Raw genomic sequence first — 9342 nt, forward strand, 5'->3', positions numbered from 1 at the left:
ATTGCTTCCGTCCCTCTCCTCGCCCCTACCTGGGCTTGAACCAAGGACCCTCTGCACACATCGACAACAACCACCCTCGAAGCATCGTTACCCATCGCTCCACGGCCCTTGCAGAGCAAGGGGAACAACTACTTCAAGGTCTCAGAGCAAGTGACGTCACCGATTGAAATGCTATTAGCGCGCACCACCGCTAACTAGCTAGCCATTTCACATCGGTTACACTCACCCCCTTTTTGACCTCCCTCTTTTCCGCAGCAACCAGTGATCCGGGTCACCAGCATCAATGTAACTGTATAGCTTCCGTCCCTCTCCTCGCCCCTACTTGGGCTCGAACCAGGGACCCTCTGCACACGTCAACAACAGCCACTCTCGAAGCATCGTTACCCATCGAGCCACAAAAGCCGTGGCCCTTGCAAAACTACTTCAAGGTCTCAGAGCAAGTGAAGTCACCGATTGAAACGCTATTAGTGCGCACCACCACTAACTAGCTAGCCATTTCACATCGGTTACACAAAGTAAGATCCAGCACGCGGGTACTTTTAGGCATGCAGCACTTTTAGGCATCCATTCAATCCAGCCTGCGGGAGGGGAGTTAAAAAACACTTCAGGCCACACTTAAACGTCTAAAACTAGATCGAAAGTATGTCAAAATCACGATGTAGCCCTCGAGCCAAAAGGTTTGCCCCCCCTGCACTAGTCAGTGGAAGCACAATGGTTCTCTCTGTATATCCCTGTGTGTCTGTGAGGCCGTTTTGTCTCTGGTGTACCCCATTGGAAGAATCCAGAAACATCCGGTTCTCAGGGATACTGTATTTTCAACCTAGCTTACTTTTCCCCTGTAAACTGGATGTGGCGACCCCGGTCAGGCATTTCTTTTACACCTGCTACATTAGGTTAGCTTTATCCTGACACCCAGGACATAGGAGAGAAAATCAAATCAAGGTGTGGACTACCTATCAGGTATGAAGGGAAGACCCAGATGCAGACCATGTCGAATAAACAATAGTTTAATGTTCCAAACAGGGGCAGGCAATAGACAGGTCAAGGCAGGCAGGGGTCAGAAAACCCGAGGTGGGGCAACAGTACCGGAGGGCAGGCAGGCTCAGGGTAAGGCAGAGATTGGTAATCCAGAGGGTGGCAGAGGTACCGGTCAGCAGGCAGGCTTAGTGCCAGGCAGAGTGGTCAGGACAGGCAAGCAGGAGCTGAGCCACAGAACACTGGTTGACTTGAACAAACAAGACGAACTGGCACAGACAGACAGAAAACACAGGTATAAATACACAGGATAATGGGGAAGATGGGCGACACCTGGAGTGGGGTGGAGATAATCACAAAGACAGGTGAAACAGATCAGGGTGTGACACTAACTAAGATAGGGAGCAGCTCCCTATCTACATTGACGGGACAGTATTGGAGAGGGTGGAAAGTTTTAAGTTCCTCGGCATACACATCACGGACAAACTGAAATGGTCCACCCACACAGACAGCGTAGTGAAGAAGGCGCAACAGCGCCTCTTCAACCTCTGGAGGCTGAAGAAATTCGGCTTGTCACCAAAAACACTCACAAACTTTTACAGATGCACAATCGAGAGCATCCTGTCGGGCTGTATCATCGCCTGGTACGGCAACTGCTCCGCCCATAACCGTAAGGCTCTCCAGAGGGTAGTGAGGTCTGCACAACGCATCACCGGGTGCAAACTACCTGCTCTCCAGGACACCTACACCACCCGATGTCACAGGAAGGCCAAAAAGATCATCAAGGACAACAACCACCCGAGCCACTGCCTGTTCACCCCGCTATCATCCAGAAGGCGAGATCAGTACAGGTGCATCAAAGCGGGGACCGAGAGACTGAAAAACAGCTTCTATCTCAAGGCCATCAGACTGTTAAACAGCCATCACTAACATTGAGTGGCTGCTGCCAACATACTGACTCAACTCCAGCTCACTTTAATAATGGGAAAATTGATGTAATCAATTTATCACTAGCCACTTTATATAATGCCCTACATTACTCATCTCATATGTATATACTGTACTCTATACCATCTACTGCATCTCGCCTATGCCGTTTGGGCATCACTCATTCATATATTTTTATGTACATATTCGTATTCATTCCTTTACACTTGTGTGAATAAGGTAGTTGTTGTGAAATTGTTAGGTTATATTACTTGTTAGATATTACTGCATGGTCAGAACTAGAAGCACAAGCATTTCGCTACACTCGCATTAACATCTGCTAACCATGTGTATGTGACAAATATATTTGATTTGATTTAACATTGAAACGCTTACTTATGGGCCCTTCCCAAGAATGCAGAGAAAGAAAATAGAGAAATAATAGAAAAGTAAAACACATAGTAATAAATACACAATGAGTAACGATAACTTGCCTATATACAAGTGGTACAAATACCGAGTCGATGTGCAGGGGTACGAGGTAATTGAGGTAGATATGTACATATAACTAGGAATAAAGTGACAGAGAGTAGACAGTAGCAGCGTATGTGATGAGTCAAAAAGAGTTAGTGCAAAAGGGTTAATGCATATAGTCCGGGTAGATATTTGGTGTGCTAGTTAACTACCTATATAGCAGTTTTATTGCTTGGGGGTAGAAGCTGTTCAGGGTCCTGTTGGTTCCAGACTTGGTGCATCGGTACTGCTTGCCGTGCGGTGGCAGAGAGAACAGTCTATGACTTGGGTGGCTAGTCCTTGACAATTTTTAGGGCCTTCCTCTGACACGACTAGTATAGAGGTCCTGGATGGCAAGGAGCTCGGCTCCAACGATGTACTGGGCCGTCCGCACTACCCTCTGTAGCACCTTGCGGTCGGATGCCAAGCAGTTTCCATAGCAAGCGGTGATGCAGCCAGTCAATATGCTCTCAATGGTGCAGTTGTAGAACTTTTTGAGTATCTGAGGGCCCATGCAAAATCTTTTCTGTCTCCTGAGGGGGAAGAGGCGTTGTCATGCCCTCTTCATGACTGTGTTGGTGTGTTTGGACCATGATAGATCCTTAGTGATGTGGAAACTGAAGAACTTAAAGCTCTCGACCCACTCCACTACAGCTCTGTTGATGTGAATGGGGGCGGGCTGGGCCCTCCGTTTCCTGTAGTCCATGATCAGCTCATTTGTCTTGCTGACATTGAGAGAGAGGTTGTTGTCCTGGCACCACACTGCCAGGTCTCTGACCTCCTCCTTATAGGTTGTCTCATCGTCGTCAGTGATCAGGCCCACCACCATCGTGTCTCGGCAAATTTAATGATGGTGTTGGAGTCGTGCTTGGCCAAGCAGTCATGGGTGAACATGGAGTGCAGGAGGGGACTAAGCACACACCCCTGAGGGGCCCCCATGTTGAGGATCAGCATGGCGGATGTGCTGCTGCCTACTCTCACAATCTAGGGGTGTCCTGTCAGGAAGTCCAGGATCCAGTTGCAGAGGGAGGTTTTCAGTCTCAGGATCCTTAGCTTAGTGATGAATTTAGAGGGCACTATGGTGTTGAACTCTGAGCTGTAGTCAGTGAACAACATTCTCATTTCGTTATAGTTTGCAAGCCCTGTCACATTTGACTAGCATCAGCGCTGGTGCAGTATGATTCGATCTTAGTCCTGTATTGACACTTTGCATGTTTGATGGTTCGTCGGTGGGCATAGTGGGATTTCGTATAAGCGTCTCACTCCTTGAAAGTGGCAGCTCTAACCTTTAGCTCAGTGCGGATGTTGCCTGTAATCCATGGCTTCTGGTTTGGATATGTACGCACGGTCACTGTGGGGATGACGTTGTCGATGCACTTGTTAATGAAGCCGGTGACTGATTTGGTAAACTCCTCAATGCCATTGGATGAGTCCTGGAGCATATTCCAGTCTGTGCTAGTGAAACAGTCCTGTAGCTTAGCATCCTTACCCAAATGGAGGGTAAAGGAGAGCTTTGTATGCGTCTCTGTGTGTGGAGGTGATCTAGAGTTTTTTCACCTCTAGTTGCACAGGTGACATGCCGGTAGAAATTAGGTCAAACTGATTTCAGTTTTCCTGCATTAAAATCACCGGCCACTAGGAGCACTGCCTCTGGATGTGCATTTTCTTGTTTGCTTATGGCCCTATACAGATTGTTGAGTGCGGTTTTAGTGCCAGTATCAATTTGTGGTGGTAAATAGAAATAAATAGTATGATCTACAGCTTATCATGAGGTATTCTAACTCAGGCGAGCAGAACCTTGAGACTTCCTTCATATTAGATATTGTGCACCAGCTGTTGTTAACAAAGACACACACCACCCCCCTTGAGTTTACCCGATGCTGACATTTTGTCCTTCCGATGGGTGGTATACAGAGATGGCCCTATTTGGTAAAAGACCAAGTCCATATTATGGCAAGAACAGAGAAAAAACAGTCCATCATTACTTTAAGACATGAAGGTCAGTCAATGCGGAAAATTTCAAGAACTTTTAAAGTTTCTTCAAGTGCAGTCGCAAAAACCATCAGGCGCTACGATGAAACTGGCTCTCATGAGGACCGCCACAGAAAAGGAAGACCCAGAGTTACCTCTGCTGCAGATGATAAGTTCATTAGAGCTACCAGCCTCAGAAATTGCAGCCCAAATAAATGCTTCACAGAGTTCAAGTAACAGACACATCTCAACATCAACTGTTCAGAGGAGAGAATCTGGAATCTGGCCTTCATGGTCAAATTGCTGCAAAGAAACCACTACCAAAGGACACCAATAAGAAGAAGAGACTTGCCTGGGCCAAGAAACACGAGCAATGGACATTAGACTGGTGGAAATCTGTCCTTGGTCTGATGAGTCCAAATTAGAGATTTTTGGTTTTAACCGCCGTGTCTTTGTGAGACGCAAAGTAGGTGAACGGATGATCTCCACATGTGTGGTTCCCACTGTGAAGCATGGAGGAGGAGGTGTGATGGTTTGGGGGGGCTTTGCTGGTGACACTGTCGTGATGTATTTGGAATTCAAGGCACACTAAACCAACATGGCTACCACAGCATTCTGCAGCGATACGCCATCCCATCTGGTTTAAGCTGAGTGGGACTATAATTTGTTTTTCAACAGGACAATGACCCAACACACCGCCAGACTTTGTAAGGGCTATTTAACCAAGAAGGAGAGTGATAGAGTGCTGCATCAGATGACCTGGCCTCCACAATCACCCGACCTCAACCCAATTGAGATGTTTTGGGATGAGTTGGATCACAGAGTGTAGGAAAAGCAGCCAACAAGTGCTCAGCATATGTGGGAACTCCTTCAAGACTGTTGGAAAAGCAATCCAGGTGAAGCTGGTTGAGAGAATGCCAAGAGTGTGCAAAGTTGTCATCAAGGCAAACGGTGGCTGCATTGAAGAATCTAAAATCTAAAATCTATTTTGATTTCTTTAACAATTTTTTTGGTTACTATATGATTCCACGTGCTATTTCATAGTCATATTTCATGTCTTCACTATTATTTCACAATGTAGAAAATAGTAAAAATAAAGAAGTAGGTGTGTCCAAACTTTTGACTGGTACTGCACATATTACCTCGACTAACCTGTACCCCTGCACATTGACTCGGTAACTTCAACAGCCAAGACAGGGTGGTGGCCCTACTGCTGAAGACTACCAGAAAGCGGACACCGTCATCTTCAAGAGAGCGAGAGAGTTTACCAGATGAGCTCCGTCTCCTGAAGGCTGGTAAGCCTGTCCCGTCCAGCAGTCGCCTACTTAGTTTGTCACCTGAGCTTGACAAGTCCAGAGAGCTCATCTGAGCTAGTCTAGTGGTAGACTAGGTTGTGCCGAAGATCTAGAACATTCTACAGTTCATCTCATCGTCCTCAATCCTGGTCATCCATCCACTAGACTCCTTATCCAAGATCACGACAGCCATCTGTGCCATCCAGGCCCTGAGAGGGTGTTTGCAGAGATCCGCCACACCCGTTGGGTCTTCTGCGGGTGGGAAGCCATCCGTCGATTCCAGCACACCTGCAAAGAATGCCGTAGATGTAAATCCAGACCTGCTGTCCCCAAGATGGCTGACCTGCCAGCTGCACGCCTGCGCCTCTTTAAGCCAGCCTTCCACTCCACGGGCATGGACTACTTCGGGCCCTTAACTGGTCTCACCACGAGGGGTGTATATGATGGGTGTATACTTGGACCTCCTGACCAACATCGATGCCGACTCCTTTCTGATGGCCCTTAGAAGAGTCATCGCCTGCCGAGGGACACCGGCTGAGCTGTTCTCTGACCAGGGAACAAACTGTCCTCATTGAAGTGTAGGGTATCCTGAAATCGAAGCCCTTGGGCTATGTGTCCTCCATTATGGCAGACCTGGACCCCGTGACCCCTAAGCTCCTGTTGATGGGGCGGCCAGACGGATCCCTGCCACAAGTGGTGTACCCAGAGACTGAGCTCCTCAGCAGACATCGATGGAGACACTGCCAGATCCTGACGGATCACTTCTGGTCCAGCTACATCAGGCACTACCTACTCAGCCTGCAAGCCCGCCAGAAGTGGCATGCCATCCCTGACGACCTCAAAAGGGATATGGTGGTAATGTTGGTAGACCACAGCTTCTGAGAGCCCTCTGGCCAATCGGACATGTCATTAAAGTTCACTCAAGCGCAGATGGTCATGTGAGGTCTGCCGAGGTCAAGATCAAGGACAGAACATATACTTGTCCTGTTGCCCGGTTGGTAGTCCTCTCAGCTCTCCCGGACAGAGAAGACAACAACAGTACTCCTGCCGTAACCCCGCTCAAGAACCCTTAGCCTTTCTCAGAACCAAATTGAAGTCGCAATTTGGGGTGGCTATATGAAAGACTATTGAGAGAAAATATTAGTTCATCATAGGAGAGCTGTAGCTCCGCCCACCGGTGATGTGGAGCAGAGCATGCTGGGCGATCTCTAATTGAGGAGAAGGAAGTAACTAGATGTTACGTTCCCCAGTTTCTGTGTTGTAGCTTGTGTATTTGAGTATGTGTTTCAGGAGATGGCTTCCTGAATTCTGCCCAAGCAGCTGATTGGTCGACTCCAATTGATGATTGGAGAGCTGACCCCGCCCCCTCGTCAAGACGCAGCTGTCTCTAATTTCCAATGCCTTCTGAAACTATATAAAAGCCAGTGTTCTGTTCAGAAGAGAGCGATCATTGTAGGCTGAGATCATTGTAGGCTGAGATCATTGTAGGCTGAGATCATTGTAGGCTGAGATCATTGCTGGAGAGATTGAATGTTATATAGATCCTTGCTGAGAGAGGAGGTTGATGGCTGAGGGTTATAGCATGTTGGTCGTTGGTATGTACTGTGTTAGTTGTTGCTGGGAGCAGTTGGTATGTTCCGTGTGAGATTGTTGCTCAGATAGAGCTTATTTGATGTCCTTTGTTTCTTAGTTTGGTTGAGATATTGTTTGTTCTCCTGTTTCATTTGTTCCCAGGGGGGGAAGGCTAGGGAGTGCTTAGGCAAGAGGCCCGTGGGCATACGTATACCCATAGTATATTCACTGTCTAGGCACACTAGGTAAGACCTGGGTGGACCACCCCCTGTATTTTGGTTAGGGCACCAGCTGGTGTTAAGTTAGATGGGAGAGGGGAAGCTTTGATATTTACTTGCTTTGCTTTGGTTCCGTCCAGCCCCCTTTCCCCATATTACCGTGTAAAGGAATAAAGTCCTAGTAAACGGTCAATTCTGCCTTTTGTTGTCCTTTCTCGCACCTACAGTCCATACCTCTTTCACTTCACGGGGAGTTGAGTTGTAGCAGGGTGTTGCGTTCCCTCTTCAGAGGCGTGCGTAACATAATGGGGGCTCATCCGGGATTTGAACCCGGGACCTCTCGTAACACTAGAGAAAGTACACAAGCCAAGTGATAAGTTCCAGCCATCTCCTGTGAGTTAATATTTCTAATTATTCATGTGGAACGCACTCCTTTGTTGTGCTAATTAGCGTGTTTACCTGTAAGCTTGCTAACCCTGTTTCTGTCATCTAATTTCAGACATTTAGCATTTCATTGTATAGTATAATGTCCACCAGTGTCTAGTCTTATATGCCCTGTGGTTGTATGGATGTATACTGCATAGATTATGTGGGCATTTTGTTAGCAATAAGCCTTATGGATGTATACTGCATAGATTATGTGGGCATTTCGTTAGCAATAAGCCTTGTGGATGTAGCTATAAACATTCAAGTTCATGCAGTTGTGTGAGGATGACGGTGCTGCTCAGTACTGCTGTGTAGTTGCACTCCTCTGATCATTCATTAGTGAAGTCACAGCCATGTTGTATTGCCCTGTGCAGCAGATAACCTATCGTAGCCATATTATTTATAGTTCATGTAATTGTGGGTTGTATTAAGCTTATACCTGCCATTTACTATTGTATTTAATTTCCCCCTTTTCAGAACCACACACACTCTTGGTAAACACGTGTCAAGCCATACACTGTGCTGTGCCGTTCCTGCTCTATGTGAATCAGAGTCATTAAACTACCTCAACTGGAATCCTACCGGTCTGTCATCTGTGCCCTTACAAGCACCTGCGAGAGAACATATAGTGCTAAGAATATACAGTCCAACAGGTTCTCTACTACATACAGCCCAAGGAGACAGAATATGTGGGTGCTTGGAAAAGACATTTGATCCCTCCTCACATGGTGGGCACTCAACCATGTGATTCCCCCAGCCCCATCGACGTTCATGTACCACACAGTGCACAGTTGGTCATACGACATCCAGTCTGTCATCAAACTATGTCAGTACTACAAATCCTAATCTCCATAAAGGCCTCTTATACCAAAAAGCACATCTGCAGACCTCTAATATTCTGATTTGCATAAAGCTCAAAGGCCTTGGTTGTCATATACCCTTACTGTTTGCATTACTGGGTTTCTCTCACACAAGCTTGAGGACAAGTGTTGTCAAAGCCACAGTCAGCACATAAACTGAAAGAGAGAGGGGGAGGGTAGTTGAGGCAGAGGTAGACTGAAGGGCAGGCAATGTGTCAATTACTAGGGGTCAGCACTACAGGGTACATCTGTCCTTCAGCATATGGTAGAATTTTGCCCCGCAGCCTCACACCACCCATGTCTTCACAACACAGAGACAATACATAAACAAAGGTGAGGGGAGAAACTGGTATTGCCTGGATGTCTGAGAGGCATGTGCTGGGCACTAGGATGCCATTACCAAATGACTGGGCTGTAAAAAAAWTTTTTTTTTAAATGTTTAACCTTTATTTAACTAGGCAAGTCAGTTAAGAACAAATTCTTATTTACACTGACACAATCAGTACAGTGTGTGTGCGTGTGGTGTGTAAAGCTACGAGAGCTCACGTCAGAATTACACCTAGGTGGTGTAAAGAATGGAAGATC

At 46.9% G+C, this 9342-nt stretch overlaps 1 long non-coding RNA gene across 1 annotated transcript; it reads left to right on the top strand.

Annotated features, from left to right (window-relative positions):
* The first annotated feature begins 7150 nt into the window (after positions 1–7150).
* On the top strand, positions 7151–8840 carry LOC111953793 (uncharacterized). The gene is made up of 2 exons (XR_002875916.2): positions 7151–7864; positions 8375–8840. It is a non-coding gene; the product is annotated as an uncharacterized lncRNA (long non-coding RNA).
* Positions 8841–9342: the final 502 nt, after the last annotated feature.

The sequence above is a fragment of the Salvelinus sp. IW2-2015 genome, linkage group LG27 (assembly GCF_002910315.2).
Source record: "Salvelinus sp. IW2-2015 linkage group LG27, ASM291031v2, whole genome shotgun sequence".
NCBI classification, from domain to species: domain Eukaryota; kingdom Metazoa; phylum Chordata; class Actinopteri; order Salmoniformes; family Salmonidae; genus Salvelinus; species Salvelinus sp. IW2-2015.